Source organism: Chlorocebus sabaeus, chromosome 21 (assembly GCF_047675955.1).
Source record: "Chlorocebus sabaeus isolate Y175 chromosome 21, mChlSab1.0.hap1, whole genome shotgun sequence".
Lineage (NCBI taxonomy): Eukaryota > Metazoa > Chordata > Mammalia > Primates > Cercopithecidae > Chlorocebus > Chlorocebus sabaeus.
Window position 1 is genome coordinate 65,922,127 of NC_132924.1, and position 24,049 is coordinate 65,946,175.

At 38.8% G+C, this 24,049-nt stretch overlaps 1 protein-coding gene across 3 annotated transcripts in view; it reads left to right on the forward strand.

Annotated features, from left to right (window-relative positions):
• The window catches only part of ELAPOR2 (endosome-lysosome associated apoptosis and autophagy regulator family member 2), a 179,920-nt gene that overhangs the window by 54,430 nt on the left and 101,441 nt on the right, over positions 1-24,049 (forward strand). The gene's annotated exons all lie outside the window — the stretch shown is intronic.

The window sequence follows — 24,049 nt, forward strand, 5'->3', positions numbered from 1 at the left end:
TTAATCTTTTATTGTCTACCTTTACATATTGTTGTTTAATTCATTCAGCTCCCAGAGAGTGGGTCTGGCTACCCTCTAATTTGCTTCTTGGGATGCCCGCCACAAGAAAGGCTTTTTATAAACAGCAATTCAGTATCATAGCTAACCACTCAGGTTAGGATGTCTAGGGCAAATCACTTTTTGATACAACTAACTAGTTGAACACTTGACTGAGATACTTCTGTAACCTGTGAGGGGTCTAGAACACGTGATCTAGAACAGAACCAAAGATACCCTTGGTCTGGAGACCATGGTGGGAATGAATGCTCATGATGGTTCTGGAGTCAGACTCAGGGGTGTAATCAGTTCTGGAGAAGATCTGAATTTCTGGACTTGATCTGAAAACCTATCACCTTTGCAGGTTAAGTGAAGGTGTTATTAATGGCTCTATGTCTTCCCATGCCAGTTGAATTACTTCTGCCTAATTTTTTTTAAAGTATGGAGAAATAGGTAGATAAGTAATGCTTATCTAATGTTACTGATGTTTTAATGCTGAACATTAAAATTGTTCCTGGAATCATTTAGGTCTGGTAATTACATATGAGAGGTGGAGGATGAGCAGAGGGGGAGGCTGATAGTTTCTGATATCTTGTTTTTAAGTTGAAATCAAATTTAGCACTTATATGAGAATCCCTGGAGAAATATAGTGGCTTCTTTTTGTGATGGGCATCTGCTTTCATTTAAGTTTTTATATGAATGCCATCCATTCAGGAGGCAGAATATTATTGAAAGGTATTTAGGGTACTTGCCAGTTTCTTTAATTTCACAACAACTTTTCAAAAATCTGTCCAGTCCCCTCTCCTCCAGATACTTTATTCTAAATCTACACAAAGTATGAAACGTGCAACAAATTTAAGTTTTTTTCCCCCTCCTTAAAATAGGGATAGATAGCTACTTGGAAAAATCAGTGACAGGATCAGAGAGAGGGACATGTAAAGTATATAAGTGATTTTTAGAAGCTTATAAAAGTAAACACTGCCTATAGGTAAATTTGTGACTTTGTTTGGATTTTAATGAAGTTAGTTTCATACTTAGCATTGGCACTACTTCAGGATTTAGTCAATCAAAACTTGTGACTTAAGGTGCTGGTCCTGGGCTTCTCTCTGTTCTAACTTCAGAATCTATCTAGGATAAAAAGATTAGTGTTTGCCAGATATGGGAGGAGGGAGAGATGAGGAGTGATAGCTATGGGGTAAGGCGTTTCCAAAGACAGAATACACTTGGAATCCACTAGCCTAGGTCATGCCAGTTTCATATCTTACCTAGAAAACTGTATCAACCCCTTAACTGGTATCCTTACTTTCATACCCCACTTCTGTTCTCTGTATAGCAGCCAGTGTGGTCTTTTAAGAAATGAAAGTTATTTCAAATTATCTCCCTGCTTCAAACTCTTTAATGGCTTCCCATTGCACTGAGGATAAAATCCAATCTCTGTTTTAAGATCTCTAAGTCCTTACATGTTTTGGCTTCTCCACTTCTCATTTCATGATACTCTTCTTGTTCCACAAGACTGTAGTCAGATTAGCTACCATTTTGTTCCTCAAATCTCCATTCCTCTTTTTCTGGACTATTGCAGTGGCTGCTCCCTCTGCCAGGAATGCTATTCTTTGGGCTCCTTCTCTCTGTGGCTGGCTTCTCCTCCTGTTGATCCATTTCTCCTCTATGCTGACAACTCCTCCCCAACCATGGCTGGTGCCATCTCGTCTTCCAGGTCATATCTTAAATGCCTCCTTCCCTGTGCACCCTATTTAAAATAGAGCTCTCCTTCTTTTCTCTTTCAGAGCACCCTAATTTGTTTCCCGTTTTTCCACAGCTTGGTGTTCTGTTATTTTAATTGTCAATTTTTTTTGTCTCTTTAACTAGGATGTAAGTTTCCCAAATGGGAAGATCTTTTCTCTCTTATTCTCCTTCAATTCCCTCACATTTTCATTTAACTCGGTGGCTGGTTTCATTGTGTTAAGGTTTTGGCTCTGGGAAGCAGATGGCTTGGCTTCCCTGCATTATCATCGTAACCATATTACTTGTGTTTCTTCTTCTGTAACATGGAGAATATATCTTATAGAATTGTGAAATTAAATGTGATAATACATGTAAATCATATGGCACTATGCTAGCATGTTAGTAAGTACTCAGTGAATTTTACCTGGTAATATATACTTAATATCTCTTCAAAAAATAGCATAATCTATAAAAATAAACTGCTGGGGGGGATTTCTTTTAATGACTCCTCTCCTATCCTTCAAGTTTATTTGCTTGTTATATCACTTTTCTTGAATCTAATCTTACCTTACACTCTTCTTGTCCCATTTCCAGATCACTGGGGCAAGTCACTTTATATTTTTATAACCCTTGAAAGAGGAAAATAAATCACAGGAGGATAACAGGCAGCCAAGTCTTACATTGTTAGTGCATCATATAGCATGCAACACACATTGTATTAATAGCTAAACCAGTTGCCCTTCCAGCTTGCTTTCTTCTACCTCAATTTTGTTTATGTGTCTACTATGTGATTCTGGGAAAATATTTTGTACACAACTCTAGTAATTTCTGTTAGTATAAACTATAATTCAGCTAACTACAGAAAACCAAATCCAGCCTTCTACCTGTTTTTATAAATGAAGTTGTAATACCGCCACTCTTACTCATTTATGTATTGTCTGTCCCTCTAGAATGGCTGAGTTAAGTAATAGTTTGCTCACAGCTGGTCTAGGCTAATCATGGAGATCTTTTCCTTTGCAGTGATTAGAGGTGAGCATGACCCTATCTTGGCCAATTAGAAGTGAGAGGAAGTTTTCTTGATTATAAGAAAGAAAAATTGAAAGAGGTGATTATTTTGTCTGGCTACTGTCTTGCCTGAAGGTGACACTTGAAACTACTACAACTATCTTTTTGCCAGTTTGAGGATGAAACTAGTCCTGATAAGAAAAAAAGATTCTGAGTCCTTGAGGACATCTGTAGGCCACTGAATTAGTCAATGTTGGAAACTCTCCTATCTTGGTAATTTCTTGTTATATAAAAAAATTCAGTTTTCTTTTTAAAACCATTTTGAGTGGGATTTTTTCTGTTACTTGTAGCCTAAGGTATTCTAACAGATACATTGATACTTATGTTTAAAGAATGAATGAAGTATGGGTCAGGAAGTTTAGCCCTGTCTCTTCTACTTGGGTCATAGAAGGGTTGATTTCTAGGCTGAATGACTCCTATACGTGTCTACAAAACTAAGATATCTTTTAAGTACCAGCTAAAGTACTAAGTCAACTTTTTCTTACCACCTCTCCTCCAATCAATTCCTAAGACACCAATCAGTTTACTTTTACTGGCTTAGCAATGAAACTACCCCCCGAAGCTCAGTGACTGGAGAAATTCTTCAGAAATGGCTTTCTTGTTACAAGATGTTAGGGAACCATAAATGAAAACTTCATAATATTTTAGACAATAGACAAGGATTGTTTAACCAAGTCAGTTTTTAAAAAGTATATGTGTTAGTGGGGCTGTTTCTCAGGGATGTGCATTTTATTTACGCTTTGCCACGTGATTTAAGCATCTAAGAGGATTGATGATGATCTTACACATTACTAACTTGACAGTTTTTATCTAGAAATTCCGAAGCACCTGATAAATGACTTTTATTTACTCATTTTTATACCTCCTAAATCAAGAGACTGTTTTAAGCTTACCTTTGTCAACTCTGCGTGTTTGGAAGAAAGGAAACTCTAATGTTGTTTCTTCATTTCTCAAGTGGGCATCTCATTTTGAAGGTTATGCTTTTGCCCTTCCCTCTGTGTATAAAGTAAAGGGATATGACAGATAATTATTGAAAGTATCAATATTCATTAAACACATCTGCTGCTAGGCTCAGAGAATTACAAAGAGATATAAGACTAAATACCTGCTCCCACAGAGATTAAAATTTGTCCAGGAATATAAATTTTGTAATAAGAAAGGAAATCTTGAGGAATGATGTCAGTGGCATAGGTTAAAGGCTCAAAAAGATCAAAGAGAGGTTTTGATTAGGAAAAGATTCAATTGAGAAAAGGTATTGAATAGATTCATAGGAAGAGAGGAAATTAGCTGAATGGGCTGTATGTGTGTGTTGCATGTGGTGAGTAGAGGAAACTTGTCCATAATAGAGGGAACAGATGAACTTGTGATTCATTTAGAAGTTAGTAATTAGACTAGTTTGGCTGGAGTGTTGGGATTGTGTACAAGTTGGATTTTGAGAAGGACTAGATTATAGAGGATTTGGAATGATCAGCACGTGGTTTGGACATTAACAGTTTCAATTACAGTTTTATCATCCATTTTTGGTAAAAGAAAATGAAAGGCAGTAGTATAATTCTAATTGAACTCAAACTTAATGTAAAACAGTCTTTCAAAAGAGATTTATCAGCATCAGTAGGTAATTTGTTCTCCTCCAAATATTTGCAAGATTCCTCTCATTTTAATAACCTAGATGGCTAATTTTCTTCCTCCTTTTGTATTTCTTCACTCAGTAATAATGGTCTTGTATTGAAATAACTCATCCCTTTGATTGCTCTATTTGTTCCTCTAGAGGGCAGGGCTATGTCTCATTCACTGTCATATTCTAGTGCTTATTGTGTGGTATGGGATTACTGCAGGATGGTTAAGTGAACTCAGTTCTGGGTTCCAGTCATCTCGTTTGGTAAGATTTTCTTTCTCGTTTTTCTTTTCTTTTCTTTCTTTCTTTTTTTTTTTTTTTTTTTTTTTTGAGACGGAGTCTTGCTCTGTCATCAGGCTGGAGTACAGTGGCGCGATCTCAGCTCACTGCAACCTCCGCCTCCCAGGTTCAAGCGACTCTCCCGCCTCAACCTTCTGAGTAGCTGGAACAGCAGGTGTGCATCACCATGCCCAGCTAATTTTTGTATTTTTAGTAGAGACAGGGTTTCACCATGTTGGCCAGGATGGTCTCAATCTCTTGACCTCGTGATCCACTCACCTCGGCCTCCCAAAGTGTTGGGCTTATAGGTGTGAGCCACCGTGCCTGGCAAGATTTTCTTTATATTTCCAGTGAATCTCTGTAGTTTTTATAGTTGTCGCATTTTTTAAGATGATACAGGATCATGATCATGACATTCCTTAACTATTTTCAAATTGATGAAGGATTCCAAAATTGAACATTCTGGTTATTTTGAATCAGAACATCAGTTAAGACATTTGACAAACTTCTTTTTATAATTTTGTCCCCATAGTAGCATAAATAGAAGTAAATTCACTTTTTCATTTAATGTGATCAGACTCTACTGGGAAAGACAGAGAGGACAGATTGGGGTAGTTAACATTGCTTTTTCCTATTTTTTTTCATATGAATGTAGTTTAGGAAATAATATGGGTCCAACTTATTTAGTATAAGATCATGATAAATATCCATTTTATGTAGATTTGATCTCCACTGAAGATTCTAGAATTATAACTTGGAAAACTCGGTTTTAGGAATGTCTTTTGTTAGGAGCTATTTTTTGATATCTTGGAATACTCAGTTTAAGAAATTTATTAGGAGCAATTTTTTTTTTGAGACAGAGTCTTGCTCTGTTGCCCAGGCTGGAGTGCAGTGGCACGATCATAGCTCACTGGAGGCTTGAACTCCCATGCTCAAGTAATCCTCCTGCCTCGGCCCTCCCAAGTGGCCAGGACTACAGGCATGTACCACCATGCTCTGCTAATTTTTAAACTTTTTTCATAGGGATAGGATTTTGCCCAGGCTGGAGGTTGGGTGTCTTAAACTCCTGACTTCATGCAGTCCTTGCACCTTGGCCTTCCAAAGTGCTGGGATTACAGGTGTGAGCTACCAGGCCTAGCCAGGAGCTATTAAAAAATCAGCTTCCTGTTGTAGCAGCAGTTTACTTCCCTTTCCTTTATTGATGACACTATTTTAATTTACACATTGGAAAAAGCATATGATATAATTTGCTTTCAATATCTATTATCCCCATTTTCCTTAGTGACAGAAACCTGGGCAACGTGCCTAGTTAAAGCACCCTTTCCCAGGCTTCTTTATAGCTTGTGATCATTGAGTAAATTTTGGCAAATGAAATGTAAACAGATGCTTCAGATGGGATTTTCAGGAAGGCTCTTTAAAAGATGGAGAGCACACATTCTCTACTTTCTCTTTAGTTATTTTTGTCTTGCTGACTGTCACATGAATATAATGGCTGGAACATTAGCAGCCACCTTGGATACTGAAGTGACCTGGAGGATGGAAGCCAAGAGAGATGAAGCAGGAAGACAGAAGGAGACTCATGACTTCATAGAGCTTTTAAACAAGCTCTGGACTGCTTGTTTCTTGCTTGAACAAACTGGCTCTGAACTGCCTGGCTTATGCCAGTGACTTCCCTGGTATAATAGAGCTGGGGCAAATTTTCTCAACTGTCAACAATAACTTAGTAATTACTTTCATAATCAGAAAGGTTGTGTGTGTGTGTTTTGAAAGTAGAAGGCTGTAAATTCTTCTGGTAGACCACATCTATGATAGTAGTATCACTGGAAACAAAGAAATCTGGAGGTGAGAACCAATTTTACTGGAAAGAAAAGCAATGTGGTCCACTAGATGAGACCTCAGCCTTGGGAGCAAGGTGTCTTGGAATGTTTGCCCCAGTGCTGTCACTGGCCAGCTATTCAGTAACATGGATATGCTTGTTCCTTCAACTGTAAAATGAATCATCATCATTCACTTGATACATCAATCACCTGATATGATCACCCACAAAGTTGCGCTGTGCCAACTCTGTGAAGGCACTTTGCTAGTTCTTCGGACTGATAACCCTTAATCTGTATCTTACTTGTAGTGCTCATTGCTTGTTATTATATGGGATGGATATAAATATACATTTATAAATAAATATATCCATCTATATATGCAATGATAGATTAATAAACACAGTGCTGGTGTGTTCATTTACAGCTCAGATAAATAAATTCAATTTTTTAGTGGCAAACATACCATATAGATTAAAGGAATAAACCCAGTTTCCTTTGACAGACCTGCTTTCCAAACTTTGTGGCCATAAGATGCTTTGCAGTTGAAGCATATATCCCAGGGAGATTAAATAAATTCTTGTAGTTAGCAGTTGGAGAGCTTATTGCTTCTTTTCTGTGAACACTGAAGAAAGGAATATTTTATGATGAGAATCACAAACTGTATAAGTTTAAGCTGAAATAAGGCTCTTGGCCCACTAACTATTTCTCTAACTTTGCTCTTTGTTCTGTGTGATCTTGTGGTCCTCAGAAAATAATAATCTCTCACCCATTTTTTTTTAATCTTTCAGAGAAGAGTAACTGCTAGCTCAATACCTTGAATTCTTAATCTGTGGTTGGTTAAATCTAAGGATGCAGAATCCATGGATAAAGAGGGCTACTGTACTTTCATATTCACATTAACTCATTTAATTTTCACAACAGCCTTTGAGGAAGTTACTATTATTAACTCTTCTCTACAGATAACAAAAAATTAAGCAACCTGCTCATGAATCAAACCAGGCCTACTTTCAGAGTTCTGTACTTTCATCAGCTGCAAAATTTTGCCTCTTGATTGAAATATTATATCAAAAAGATAACAGTTTCCTTTGAAATTCCCAGGAGAACCTTCAGAACTCAAATAGTTGGTCTCTTCCTCCTAATACCAGAGAGCAGCATGGTGAGGGACTGAGTGTTTGTGTCCCCTCCAAATTTCTATGTGGAAGCCCTAACCTGCAGTGGGCTTTAGAGAGGTGATTAGGTTTAGATAAGGTCATCAGAGAGCAGCCCTCCTGATGGGACTAGTGGCCTTAATAAACGAGGAAGAGTGATCTTTCTTCCTCATGCTCCCAGGAAACGCCATGTGAGGCCATGGGGAGGGAGAAGGCAGCCTTCTGCAAGCCAGGAAGAGAGCCCTCACCAGGAACCAAGTGACTTCCCAACCTCTAGACTGTGATAAATGAATTTCCGTTGTTTAAGCGATCCAGTCTATGATATTTTATTATAGCAGCCTGAGCTGGCTAAAACAAACACCCTGCTGCAGAGAAGCCTCCACTCCTAGGGAAGGTGAGCTGTGATGAGCATGCATTCTCCTCTAGGGTCATGGCCTTGTTCCTGGGTTCCATTATTGAGAACCCAAACCTCATCATAATGAACTCAAAGGGGTATTCAAAATTTTTCTGTAGTATCACATCATTAGATGACATACTGTTTTAATAAAGGCTTTGCAATCTTTCAATAAAGGCTTATGTTTACATTTGTTCTTAACTATTTGACTCATAGTTGATACCGTGGAAACCATTGATAATCAAATTTAAAAGTAAATATGTCCCTTAACGTTTTTGTTAAAATGCTTCTCCTTATGTGTTTGTTTGATTTTCTCTGCACTGAATGTTCCAGTTTTTGTTGAAGGAAACCATGTATTTACAATTATTTCTTTGACTCATAATCTTTCCTATGGGGGACTGAATTAAACCCAGGGTGTAGAAGTTGCATATACATAACTTTTTCACTCATCATTCGCAAGAACTCTGACAGACCTGATTACTCACAAATTGAGTTGTGAACAAAGGCTAATTTTTCTGCTTTAAGGTTGAAATAACTAATTGCTGATCCTACCTTATTTGCCTAAACATGTGGCTAGGTAACCATGACCACAATTGATTTAGATTTCTTGTTTCTTGTCTAAATTGGGGCTGTGGGAGTTCTTTGTATATTTTTGTCCAGATTGTCCAAAATTATCCACTGAAATATGTTTGGGCTTCCGTAGATGCTAGTGAGGCAGATGTAGAGTATGTGGGATGGGGGAGGGGGAGTGTAAGCATTAACATTGTTGGAGAGCTCTTTTGGTTCTTTAGAGAATGCTTGTTTTGGTTTCAAGGATGAACGTTTGATTAGTTGCGTCTAATAAATATGGAGTAGAACTTGAAACCCTTGAGTCCATTTCCTAATTATTCATTTCTACAGCATTATATTACTGTTAGAAAAAGTCATTTTAGTTGAATGGCAATATTTCTCATTTGTAAACTAGAACATTAATTTGGATCAGACAGGTGGGGACAATGTTGCACAATGAAGATTGTCCCATCCAAATAATTGAGAAACACTGATTGGTATATAAAATAACCTTAGGCACTAGGCTTGTCTCTTTCTTTTCTTTTTTGAGACAGAGTTTTGCTCTTGTTGCCCAGGCTGGAGTGCAATGGCATAATCTTGGCTCACTGCAATCTCCACCTCCTGGGTTCAAGCGATTCTCCTGCCTCAGTCTCCCAAGTAGCTGGGATTACAGGTGTGCGCCACCATGCCAGGCTAATTTTTTGTATTTAGTAGAGATGGGGTTTCACCATGTTTGTCAAGCTGGTCTTGAACTCCTTATCTCAGGAGATCCACCCGCTGTGGCCTCCCAAAGTGCTGGGATTACAGGCGTGAGCCACCATGCTGGGCCAGTCTTTTCTCTTTCTAAAAGGGAAGATATAATAAAAATGTTGAACTTATTGCCACCCTTTGGACTCCTTCTTCTAACTTTTGAATTAAAATGGCTCATGAGCCTCAGAATTTGCTGCAACTTTGTACCATTAAGATACTAATACTATATGGATTAACCCGTTTAGAACCTCTCAATTGAGATGTGTCATTTAGACAAGAATCAACTTATTCTTCTAATAAGTTAGTCAATATTTCCCAAATTCCTGTTATTTTTTTCTAGAACTATTCTAGGTTTTGGCGACATTTGGTTTATACATCATGGCAGATCTATACCCTTATCTTGCTGTCTGACTACTTCTGCTTCCCATAATTGTTGGGTTGCTGCAGGAGCAGTCCTTCATGTTGCTTGAAGGAAGAACCCAACAGCATCTTGCTTCATGTCCATGCCATGTGCCCCTTGTCCTCAGATTTCCCTGTTGCCACTAAAACACTGTGAGACCTGTTCGGTGCTCACATATGCAACCTGGTAGTTCCAAGGAGTTAACATCCCATGTGGCCAAACATTGACCAATGAGAAAAGGGAGTTGGTGGGTAAAGTTTTTCTTCTTCCTACTCCTAGATTGGTTGTTCAGAGACTCAGTAGTTTTATACCTTCTCTCTGAAGACATTCTGCAATTCTGCAAATCTGAACAATCATTTTATAAGGAAGCTGTGGCCAGCTCGGTGCCTCTCTCTCTCTCTCTCTCTTTGGAGACAGAGTCTTACTTTGTTGCCAATGCTGGAGTACAATGTTGCGATCTTGGCTCACTGCAACCTCTGCCTCCTGGGTTCAAGTGATTCTTGTGCCTCAGTCTCCAAGTAGCTGGGATTACAGACACGTGCCACCATACCTGACTAATATTTGTATTTTTTTTTTTAGTAGAGATGGGCTTTTGCCATGTTGGCCAGGCTGGTCTTGAACTCCTGACCTCACCTCCCAAAGTGCTGGGATTACAGGCATGAGCCACTGCGCCCAGCCTCAGTGCCACTCTTACGCTTGCTCTCTCTTCTTTCCTGCTTTGCTTCTGGATCCTCGGAATTGCACTTCCCAAAAAGGTGTTATCACATAAGATTTTGCCTCCAGACCTATTTTCTGGGGAGTCTGGTCTCATTCTGCTCTGGAAGACATAACTATTTGGTGGGATTACAATGTAAATCACAATGATATTGTAAAGTGATGAGTATGAGTTGTATACAGGAGCTGGGACTACACATGTGGAACAATTAATTCTAGTTGGTGGAGAATAGGAAAATAAGGGAAGTAAGTATTCCCAGAAAGAGGTGCTTTCTGAGTTGAGGCTTGCACATGACTAGGGGTTCATTAGGTGCCTGAAGCAGAGACGGATTCTCCAAGTGGAGGGAACCATGTAGGATCCTCCAAGACAGCTAGAAACATTTGTTGTGTTTTGAGCACATGGTTTAATGGCAGATGGTGGGAGATGTAGCTGGATGGTAGTCAGGACCAGGTCATAAGTGGTCTAGAATACCACAGTAGACAGATCAGTTTAGTGGATTCATGGGGGGACAGAAGCCAGATCACAGTTAGTTGAAGTATAGATGAGAGATGATAATGGCAGTTAGTGAGTCCAGACTAGTTTTTCAGGAAGCATAGCCAGGAAGAAATGGAAAGGAGCTAGAGAGGGGCATAAGATGTATCACAGAGTCCCAACAGGAAACAGATGGCTTATGCAAAAGTTCAACTGAATAGAGTTTAATGAAGAAATTTTTATGGAGGTATGGACCAATTTAAGGGAACCAACAACAGAAGCATGAAGAGCTAGTAGCAACTGGTTAGCACTTGTAAGTCTGACCCTTCCTCAAGTGGAGGAAATGGTGTTCTGGAAGCTCAGTGGCTGTGGAAGGCAGAAAGGAGATAGAGAACTCTCTCTTATCTCCTGCTGATGCCTCCCATCCGATGAACACCCAGAATCCAAGGGCAAAGGGGCCTGAGTGATACAGTCCAGAAAGGTCAACCTCTCCAGGCCTGCCTTGGAGAATGGATCTGGAGAGCAAATGGTGAGCCACCAACATGCAGGATCAGTGGAGATGCTGTTTTATTTTCTTAATAATGGGGGAATTGTTAATCATTTATTTGTTGAGGGGAGAGCCAGATGAGAGATAGGCATTACCAAAGCAAGAAAGAGACAGAATAATTAATAGAATGAATGGAACACATTTAAGGAGAGGATGAGATTGGAAGAACAGGCAGAGATATTTGTTTTGGAAAGTAGGAAGGATCCATTAGTACTTGAGACCCACAGGAAGGAGGCATGCATGTCAGTCTGTGCATGCCCAAACACAGAAGATGGGAGACAATTTGAGGAAACTAATGCCTAGAGAGCTTTTATGTTCTTGTCAAGGTAGAATGCAAGGTTATTGGTTGAGAGCGAAGGGACTGAGCTTGAAAAAATTTTAGATTTGTCATGAGGAGAGTGGGAAAGTGAACTGACTGGGGAAGGTGTCCATAAAGACTGCAGAAAGTGGATGGGGATCCAGCTGAGATAGGAAGTGCTGAAGTACTAAAAGCAAGTAATAAAAGAGGGAACTGCCTCTAATGTATGTTAGTAAGTGAATTGCTAAGGTTAGTAACTGTAATACAGCAAAGACAGAATTATGCTTGTGCTATTTTTGGCACTTGGCTTTGCCTCACCCATAATGTTTGATGTCAGAAACCTGGAATCTCAGATTTGTCTCAATACCATATTTCCTCAATTCTAAGGCACCATTTATTCTAAAATATACCAGAGTTTTATTACCTTTTTTGGTAAGTGAGAGAAATTGCCACCCTGTTAATTGTACAATAATTTTTTCCAACTGACAATAGTATAAGTGTATCCACTTAATTTTGTATAATTTCTTCTTTAATATTTCTGTCAAAGACCAAGTCTGTGCCTTCGCCTGGAACATCTAGCAAGCTTGTCCAGCCTGCCTTATTTTGCTGTTGTTCTCTTTTGTTTTGTTTTAGGCTTTTAGCAGCCTGATACCATGATTTTCAGTTTCTGTCTTTAGTGATAAGTGGAAAAGAGGGATGAGGAAGGGGCTTTAGTGGCCCAACCAGAAACAGAAACTAAGAACCCATGATTGTATTCTCTCCCTTGGATACCCCTGGGAGTCTCATGAGTTACTTCTGTCCATGGGAAGTTTGTGAGATTGGGTGACATGTTTCTTTTCTAAACCGGTGCTTGGGATCCTAGCTCATATTGGCTTGACCTGATACTACCTCTGTCTTGCCTTCCATATTAGTATCCCCCAATTTTCTTCTTTTATTACTCTACACCCTGTTTTGCATTCTCTCCACATTGTGGCTTTACCCATGTCAAGTCTTTTGTGAACTCATGCTCTGGCTCAGTTGGGTTTAGGCATCTGCCAATTAAGGTACTTAATCCATTAGTTTTAACAGCATCCCATAAGTTAAGGCTGGACTGGTGTCTCACATTTCCTGTTGATTTTGTATGTTAGGTTTTAATTTATATTTCCCTACTGTGAATAATTTGAGCTCTTTTTAGAAATACCCCTAAGAGCTTCTTTGTTCTACTAGGTTACACTTATGATTCTGTCACCTGTAGCTAACCTCTGTGTCTTTGGAGTTATTCAGAAGTGTTTGATAGTATCTGAGTGACAGTCCTTCAAGATGCATGAAGTGGTTGTATGTTAGCTTTTAAACTTAACGTGGTCTTTTCTTGGGGAGTTGGCAACTTCTGTCCTCTTAATTATGTTACCTCTTGTGGCAGAGGTAATTTTTGTACACATTAACTTTTGGTCTCTTTGCTGCATCATTGTGCAATCTTTATTCAGTTGCTATAAACAGAAAGTTAAAGATAAATCCAACTCTTGTGATACAGGTAACCAAAGTGATAACAAAATGAGTGTATAGTTGGCCTATTAAATTTGCATAGACATGGGCTCTGACACTTATTCTGCAAAGCTAGTGACAAGTTTCTTTTGATGTCATTTCAAAAGTCTTCAAATCTGCACTTCAGAATTGAGGAAATGTGTCAGTACCTGCCTCACAGTGTTGCCACAAGGATCAAATCAGAAAATATACAGTTACAGTCATTATTTTCTGGTGTCTAGTATAGTTTATGACCTGAAATACAATAATTGAGTAAGAGTTTTCCTGGCACTGAAGCCTAAATATTACCATGTGTATTTATTCCTATAGCCTTACAAGATAAAGAGGTGTAAGACATTACAATCTTATTACAGACAGACAAGGAAATTGAGGTTCAGAGGTACTGAGTGCCCTTCCTAAGGCACACAGTTGGAAAAATGATGGTGCTGGGATGAGAATCAAGTGCTTGCCTCAGACTCCTTCTTAGACTATAAATAATCTGCCTGCTTGAAGTTTCTGCAGTGAATCATGGAGAAGGGTCTGAGAGCACTGAGAAAATGTTCCATTATTTTTCCCACAAAGGAAAGATATCCATAGATACTGGTGAAAAGAGTAAGGCAAATAGGCTTCATAGTTCCCAACCAGTGTGCCTTATATTTTTTCTTAATTTATTCCTAGATGCAGAGATGTGTATTATATTTTGTGAACAGATAAATGTTTAATTTTCTTACTGGAAGTGTATTAGTCTGTTCTCATGTTGCTATGAAGAAATACCTGAAACTGGGTAATTTTTAAAGGAAAGAGGTTTAATTGATTGACAGTTCCGCGTGGCTAGGGAGGCCTCAGGAAACTTACAGTCATGGCTGGGGAGGCCTCCTCTTCACAGGGTGGCAGGAGAGAGAATGACTGCAAGCAGTGGAAATGCCAGATGCTTATAAAACCATCAGACCTCATGAGACTCACTCACTATCACAAGAGCATGGGGAAACTGCTCCCATGATTTAGTTATCTCCACCTGGTCCCACCCTTGACAGGTGGAAATTATGGGGATTACAATTAAAGGTGAAATTTGGGGACACAGAGCCAAACCATGTGAGGAAGTGACCATGACATATTAATATATAACTTTAAAAAATATTAATAAAGAGAATGCCATAGAAAAGCCATCCTTATCCATATTTTCTAATTTTCTCAAGTAAATATTAATACTTATTACTTGTAAAATATAAACTTGATATGATAAATGGTATCTTAATTTTTTAAATAAATGGGCTTAGAAAAATGATTGACATCCTAACAGTGGTTATTTTTGGTTGATGATATTATGATAGGTTTTTTTGTGCTTCCCTATTTTCTAAACTCTTCATACAGAATATGTATTGCTTTGTAATCAGAAAACAAAATATCAAATATTGTTTTAAAACTGACATAGGAAACAGACAAAGCTGAGGAATTAGAAGAAATGTGGTAGAAAGTAAAGATATTTTGGAACAAATAACTTGTGAAGAATTATTTTTAAATTTACTTTGAGGTTATTGATTCCCCAGGAGACAGGGTGGTGTTATGGTATTGAGAGTACAGGGAGAGGTATGATATGGGGAGAGACATGATATTGAGAGGTACAGGGAGAGATTGGGTGGAAGGGGATATTGCTAACTAAGTTCTGCTTTCTGTGATATACAGGGAGGAATAGTGAGGCATCAGCTTTTATTTTGATTTATGTTTATGAAGTTTTTAGATTTAACATTAGCTCTTGGGATCCAGCAAGGGAACTATAATGGTCATGAGGACAGGCTTTGGAGTTAGGCACTTAGGTTCTATTCCCAGAACCCCTATAAATCAGCTGTATGATATTGGGAGGTTACTTAAATCTTTGTTGGTTTCCTTATCTGTAAAAACTCTGCCTTATAAGGTGGTGGGCAGCACTAAGATATTGGGAACTTAGCGCAATAACTGATATGTATCAATAGTGTGTGGCAGCTATCATCACCACCACATTCATCAACCTTGACTGAGATTTGAGACATACATAAATATGAGTTGGTGTTATAGAATGATAGCCTATCTCAAGTATCTGTTAGCACCTATAGTTGCAGTGCCAGCAACCTGACTCACACAGTTTAAAGTTGAAAACACAGAACTTATGCAGGGCAGTTCTGAGGACCCCAGGCCCTAGAGTGCCTTAACCTTATGCATGATGGTTGTACTAGATGCTCTGCATTTTTAGAGAATCTAATATTTATGACATTTTGGTGGTGTTATATGTTGATTGTCTTTTCTCTGGAGCATTAGTCAGATTTTCCTTGTTCTTTGTATATCCAAGTGAGTTTTGATTATATTCTGGATATTTTTAATATTATGTTGTAAATCTGTAGATCCTTGTAAAATCCTCTGTAGATGTTTGGTTGGTTTGTTTTAGCAGGCAGTTGACCTGGTTAGGTTCAGACCGCATGTTTTTTCTCACCTTTTGTGTGTGGTGGTTCCTTCCAGTGTCTATTCAGTTTTCAAAGCTTTGGCTATTTTTATCTTTTGTGTGTGTGGAGAGGGGAGGTGAGGGGTAGGATCATCTGCCCCTTGCTCAATACTCAGGGTTTAGTTCAGATAGTGGTTTATGTTGTGGTTCAGCTCTCCATGCTTTCGCTATACTTCTTTGAGTATATTCCATATTTGCACAGTTTGAAGGTGAGCCCGGCACTGTCACTTCATAGACTGAACCAGAGGATTCTCTTCTCCATTACTCTCTGAATACTTTCTCAGGACTGCTTTTTATATTTCCTCTGGCCAGAAAGATGGATTATTGTATAGTTTTAGCTTGCATATTTTTGTGCAATTCCACTTGACTGGGATGAAGTGACAAGACAAAGAAGGAAGAAAAAAAATAATAAGGATTTTCTCCTAAACCCTTTGCACAGCTGAAGTCCCTGTTCTAGTTATTTTATGTAGAGAGAGAGGTTTTCTCTTGGGGTATTAGGTGTTTGCATTGTTGTGGTGGCATCGGTGCTGTTCTAAACTGGTGCTGGCCTTCGGGAAAGACTGGAAGAGAAAAAGAACATTAACATAAAAAAGCACATGGATCTGCCTCTCACTTTCTGATCCCATTTCCCCTCTCCCAATACTCCAACCACAGGGATCTTTTTTCTTGTTCCTCTGGCCAGAAAAATGGGCCTCTCTTGTAGTTTTTGGCATTCTGCACCCACTGTGCAATTCTCTGATTTGGCCCACCTTCAGCTCAAGGAGAAAAAGGAAAGAAAAGAGGCCAGGTAATGCCCTACCATTGTATTAGCTGTTAGAAAGTTCTCACTTTCTTCTCCAGACTACCTGCTATTATTTATTTTGCAGAATCTTACTTTTATATTTTGGGCAAAAGGGGAACAAGAAACCATAGTGGACTTTCTTCATCTTGGTTAGCACCACTGTGAATAGTTTATTGTGACTGTCCAGATAGCATGTCCATATTAGGGCCTGGCCAGGGATTGGCCCACTCAGAACTGCAAAGTGTAATGAGAGAAGGGGACATGCTGTTACCTAAAGGAATAGGAAGCCATGCCAGGCAGACAGAACAGCAGGTGTCTAATGTTTATGGTTAAGAAGAAAACCTTTTAATAGATGCTTTAAGGTTAATTTTAGAAAGTATAGTTATGACAGAGGTATTATTAGGGTTATATTATTTTTTTAAAAAAGTTATTGATTTAAGATATTCTTACAGGGTCAGTTGAATGCAAAAGAACTTAGCTCACTTGTTTTTATTTATCTCACAATTTGCAAACAAAAACATAATTTTGGATGTCTTAATGTTCAAAGCCACTTATCACCTATGCTATTTCTGTACAAAGTAAAGCTCAATTTCAAGTGGCAGCATTGGCAAGAATTAGCTTTTACGTTTAAATTGAATTTTTATAATTTTTTTTCTGTCTGAGATCTGCCAGCAGCTTAGCTGAATTCAGATGTGGAGTTGCCCCTTCTGAAGCCAAATTTTGAAATTAGCAAAGTGTGCTGTTTGTGCTCCATCATCTTTTTGTTCTGTTTTCTCTCATTTGACTATTCCCACTTTTCTTTATCCACTCTGTAGCAGAATCCTTCTTGTATCTGCTCATTTCAAAAGTACTTAAGTGTTGAATTTTCCCTTCCATATTCCCTTCTTCAGAACTTATCTGACCTGTGTCTTACTTATGACCTTGACTTTAAAGCCTTGCTAGGTGAATGCCACTCATCAGAGAAAGTGATTTAGACTGAGGAGCTAATGAATGTTATGGAATAATCCTTCAGTGGTATCCTTTGAATTTTCTCATGTCCCACCAGATATCTTATCCTAAAGTAAGGAGAAATATGAATTTTTTAAATGTCTTGGCAAAAAAATTACCTGAATTGAAGGAAATAAATATATTTTAACTGTAGAAAATTTTGAAAATACATAATTATATAGAATAAAAATAGTCACATCACTCAGTTAACTACTGTCAATCTTTTAGTATATATACTTATAGCCTTTTTTGCATGTATCCAACACACACACACACACACACACACTCACATTCACTCTACAGGAGTTCAGATATATTGCTTTATAACCTGTGTTTTATACTTAAATATGTCAGAAATAATTTTGTTATTAAATATACCTTTTTCATATTATTTTAAAATGGACTATATAAAACTTATTGTGTGTGTATACCCTAATTTATTAACCAGTCTCTTACTGTTGCACAATTGTTTTAAAGTTTTCACTGTTTTTTTTTTTTTTTTTTTTTTTTTTTTTTGAGACGGAGTCTTTGCTCTGTCGCCCAGGCTGGAGTGCAGTGGCACGAACTCGGCTCACTACAAGCTCCGCCTCCCGGGTTTACGCCATTCTCCTGCCTCAGCCTCCCGAGTAGCTGGGACTACAGGCGCCCGCCACTTCGCCCGGCTAGTTTTTTGTATTTTTTAGTAGAGACGGGGTTTCACCGCGTTAGCCAGGATGGTCTCGATCTCCTGACCTCGTGATCCGCCCATCTCGGCCTCCCAAAGTGCTGGGATTACAGGCTTGAGCCACCGCGCCCGGCCTTCACTGTTTTAAATAATGCTATGATACAAACGTGGCTTCCTTGGATTACATGCCTAGATGTGGAATTGATGTATCATGGGGTATATATAATATATTCTGAAATTTTGATGTAGTTTCTCTTGGTGCTTATTAAATAGTAAGTAGTTGCTCAAATCTTGCAAAAGCAAAGATGCCCTTTTAGTTTCAGCCTGATTAATTTAGAAGAATTTATAGCTTATATATAGGTAAGTTTAAACTATATATAATTAGACAAAACAAATGGGTTTCCAAGGATTTTCCTTTTCCCTTTTTGGAAAATTATACTTTCATATACCATTGCGATTTTAATTTGGGCTTGGAAAAAAAAAGAAAATTACTATTACCTAGTTACGTGAGGACCCTTCAAGAGGTAGAGGGAGGGATCTTCCCTCCCTTCTAAGAAATTTTAAATTTTACTTTATAAAGTGGTAACTATCTTTCTTGCTATTCTTATGTTTGGATGTTGTCATATAATAGAGACCAATACTACCTTTAGACCAGGCAAGAAGGGCCCCTGCCTTGGTCTCCACTGTAGAGGGTCCTCCTCTAACTGTGTCCCTCCTCTTGCTTTACAGTCTGTGGGCCAGGGAGCTGTGGCCACCTGCATGTCATGCCCCAACTTCTTTTTATCATACTCTGCTAACATGACCTTGAAATTACCTGCTTAAAAGGTCCAAGATTGCTTCTAGGGCCTTTGTGAGGTTTCCCAGGTCCATCCTCCTGATGTATTAATAGACCATGCCATTGTGGCAGGAACACTTACTAGAGTTGGATGTGCAGGTTGGGGTTGCCTCTTGTATGTGAGGCAGACCTCTCAGGGTGCAGGCTAGGTATTGAAGAGGAAGAGGCACATCAATTTATACTCCTGGCCTTGGTCCTGCAAATAGTAGGGGTGGACCTGAAAGAGAATCTGTTACACAGTGATTTGTTATACAGATTTCCACATGCTATTACAAGATGTGGGCAGAAAGAGCCTTCCAGGCAGAGAAAAAGTCACTTACATGCTGGACTGTGGAGGCGAGGAATTGTATAGCATATTTGTTCCTGTAGCTTCAACATTTCATATATGAATAATGTTAAGAAATGAAGCTTCAAGCAGCAGATCGAGAATGAATCAAAAAAGGCATTTTATGCAATGCAAGATTGTGGACTTTATCCTCAGGCCAATGGGAAGTCATTCTGGGGTATTGAGCAAGGATGACATAATGAGATCTTCCATTTAGAGCTGGCTGTGGAGTGTGGTGGGTGTGGGCAAGAGCAGAAGCAAAGAGGCCTGTTAGGCTGATGGTGGTGTTCATCTGGACAGCAGGAGATGAGATTGAGATAGGTCAGGAGCCATGAGGATGACCCTTGCCTACTATGTGGGACCGTACTGTGGACAAATTCACGTGGGTTAATGTCATGAAAATTATTTTGGAAAACTTACAGAGTTATGCAAATGTTGTTAATGTTTTTAATGACAATAGTAATGATCATATTATGGATAAAAGTTACATTCCAGCTAATCTAAATTCTAAGGTAAGCAAGTGTGAAAATCAGCTGAAATGATGTGGGAAAGGATACCAGTGTAGGGTGTAACATCCGCTGAAGGCACCTTTGGGAGGGCAGGAAGATGGCTCTTCTAGTCTTTGGGGGCGGTGGTTCAAGCGGAAAGGACAGTGGCATTGAAGGTAGCTGGACTTGGGGTTTCAGTGTTGGGGATGTGTGCCCGAGGTGGATCTCATCTTTCATTACTTAGCGAGACGGGCGGATCACGAGGTCAGGAGATCGAGACCATCCTGGCTAACACGGTGAAACCCCGTCTCTACTAAAAAATACAAAAAACTAGCCGGGCGAGGTGGCGGGCGCCTGTAGTCCCGGCTACTCGGGAGGCTGAGGCGGGAGAATGGCGTAAACCCGGGAGGCGGAGCTTGCAGTGAGCCGAGATCCGGCCACTGCACTCCAGCCTGGGTGATAGAGCGGGACTCCGTCTCCAAAAAAAAAAAAAAAAAAAAAAAAAAACCTTTTTTTTTTCCATTACTTGATGTCCCTGAATCTATAACCTCCCTAGTTGGTTTTTTTTTCCAGAGGAAATAACTCTTCCCTTGTCATGAGGTGAAAGGGAAACTGAAAGGTTTACATTCTGTGAGCAAAAGTTCTCTGAAAAGGAATTTGGAGGAAAGAGTTTATTCCAGTGAAGAGTTTGCAAACCAGGGAGATGCAGCCTTTAATGAAAAGGAAGTTGCATTCCTGAGAACAAAGGAGGATTAGGGTTTTACAGCAAAACTCACTGCACGGGTTCCCTATCAGGTTCATTTGTGCAAATGAAGGATTGACACTCTCTTGTTTCTGATTGGGTGATGCAGCTGAGTTCTGATGAGCATACAACCAAGCCCTGATTGGCTGGGGCAGAGGAGCTTTGATTGGTTGGTTCCAAGCCTCAAATCAGAAGTCTCTGTCAGGTGTTTGTTTCCAATGGCCTTGTTGGGTGGTGGTTTCTAGCCGTGGTTTATCTCGGCACTGACGATAAGAAATGGTTTGGCTTGATTGTAGAAAGGGGGGTCCTCTAACACTTTTACATCTTTTTGAGAACACAGAATGCGTGACTGCTTCTTCACCCAGCCATGGTTGCCTGGTTCTTTTTAAACTTTGACCGCCTCAGATAGCCACAGGGAGTCCATTTTGTCTGTCAGCTGGGGGCATACTTTAACAATTCTCAAACAGATTTTCAACCAGTCTTTCTGTTTTTAGATAGTTTTTTTTTTCATCTCTGATTTCTGAGGTTTTTCTGCAGCTCAAATCACCATCTCTGTTATCCTTGGCTTTCAGCTTTTGTTGCCCTGATAAGTCAATTAGAGCTCACCTATGCTTTTCATCTTCCAGAAATAATTGTTGCCACCTGCATCTATTGCCGTTTTACTTCTCTTTGGTATTTTTAATCCTTTACTCTCTGCTCTCTTTAGAAACTCCATTCTTTTGCAGGTTGGCGAGGAGCAGAGATAAACATTTATTTAATTCAATAAGTTTAAATGTAATTAGATAATAAAATGATGCATGTATTTAAAGACTGTCTTATACAATAACATATACTTTCAATCTGAGAAAACTGGTTTTAAAAATATTTTTCTCATTATCTTCGATGAGGGTTTTAGTTCATATTTCTAATATTAATATTATTGTAGCTTGTCTAGCTGCAGGTTTCTTGAGAAAATAGAAATGTTTCTTTCATTTATTCGTAGGTAGGTATGTTTTAGAATGTTCATTTTTTGAAAATTTCCTGAGGAGTACGTGATTACAGAATGTGGTTGGTTTCTCTTTACCAAGAACAGTGAAAATATGGAACATAGACCATAAGATGTGAAGCATAGCTTTTTCTTTCAAAGATTCAAAGGAACCTGAGGTTCAAAGAGTTAGTTGAGTCACTTAGTCTTAAATTTAGTAATGGCAGAGGTGAGGTTGGGATCTAGGTTTGTTGTTACCAGTTCATTGCCTGTCCTTTTACAGGCAGGGATTGAGAACCATAGAAAGAAAATAGTCTAAGCTGGATCTTTCTAAGAAAGAAACCTTATGTACTTTCATTAACACTAGAATGTAAGCCCCAGGAGAGCAGAGAATTGGATATTTTGTTCACTGCTATATCCCCAGAGTCTACACAGTGGCATGTGGGAGGTACTCAATAAACATAAAAAATTTCAAAAATGAATTGAGCACCTGTTTACAAAGATAGACATTGAACTCAGGTTTAAAATATGAACTTTTTCCAAAATAATTTCTAAAAAGAAATACAGTGGCCACAGTGAAAAGGATGTGTCACAAATAGATCAGATACATATTACTTAGCAGGTTTCCATGGTAGCATCATGTTCCTTTTATAAAAGAAAAACTTGAATATAAATATTGCTGCATAGTTCTGTGCTCATGTACTTAATAATGTAGGTTAAAGAAGCTCATATAAGTTGCATGTATTTCTGCGTTAAGTGTTCTTCTGCTTTTGGCCTTTCCGCATAGTATAATGAGGCGTGCACACTCATTGCAATTGGAATTAATATAATAGTGCACTGCAATCTCGTGCTGTCTCCCTTTTTTCCTCTTGCCATTTCGCTCTCTCAAATAAGTGTGCCAAGTGCTTTGCTGAGCACTTAAATTTGGAAGCCTTTCTCCCAGAGGAGTTGCGGTCTCATCAAATACAAGGTTACGCTGTTCTCAACATTTCACATTAAAAAATTCAAAGGGAAGGAATTTTGCATGAATAAAATGAAATGAAGAAAATTAATTACATTTGCTTCTTTTTGTCCTTCCCATTTGTGTGTGTTCTAGGTACCAGCATTTTCTCTGCCTTGAAGATAGAGGCTTTCTACTGCCTCTGCTGCTTTTGATTCTTTACTAGAATTTGTGGTCATCTGCTGTATCTTGATAATTAACTGCGGTCAACTCTTAACTGCCTACAGAAGATAGACAGGGAGCATCAGGGAGCTGATTTTCTCATTGGCAGTTTACTAATATGAGCCAATCTGAGTACAGAAGACCAGGAGACTACATTCAGTCACTCACCTATTCATCCACCCTAGGCTGATGTATTTCACTGCACACCTTTAGGCATAGTTTCTTCAGGCTTGATCTTGCTGCTTACCACATCCTATCAAACTAGCTGTTTTCGAAGGAACTGGTAAGTGCTAAAATAGTTACAAATCCTCCTATATTTCAGGGTCTTCTCCTCAAAGCCTTTTCTCACTGTTCCAGCTCACAGAGATTTCTTCTGACTTTGAAATCATAAAAAAATAGGGTCACGTTTTGTATACTCTTACACACATACTCTACTGAATGCGATTCTAACATTTAAAGGTCCCTATTTTTCTAGAAAATCTGAGAGTTAAGGAATTTTAATGGAAATTTTGACGGGAGTTTTTACTTGGACACTGACTTGTGATATCACTGTTCCACTTTGAGCCCTTACTCTTTATGCTTTCTTATAAAGTTTTGTGTGTGTGTTTTCTACTTCAACAAAATCATAAGCTTATTGAGTACAGGAACTATGTTTTACTTAAAATTTCTAGTTCAACCATTGTGGAAAACAGTGTGGTGATTCCTCAAGGACTCAAGAACTAGAAATACCATTCGACCCAGCCATCCCATTACTGGGTATATACCCAAAGGATTATAAGTCATGCTGCTATAAAGACACATGCACACGTATGTTTATTGCAGCACTATTCACAATAGCAAAGACTTGGAATCAACCCAAATGTCCATCAGTGACAGACTAGATTAAGAAAATGTGGCACATATACACCATGGAATACTATGCAGCCATAAAAAAGGATGAGTTTGTGTCCTTTGAGGGACATGGATGCAGCTGGAAACCATCATTCTCAGCAAACTATTGCAAGAACAGAAAACCAAATACCACATGTTCTCACTCATAGGTGGGAATTGAACAATGAGATCACTTGGACACAGGAAGGGGAACATCATACACTGGGTCCTATTGTGGGGAGGGGGTAGGGGGAAGGGATAGCATTAGGAGATATACCTAATATAAATGATGAGTTAATGGGTGCAGCACACCAACATGGCACATGTATACACATGTAACAAACCTGCACATTGTGCACATGTACCCTAGAACTTAATGTATAATAATAATAAAAAAATTTCTCCCATAGCCTTTAGGCCATTAGGCCATCATAATTATCTAATAATTAAGT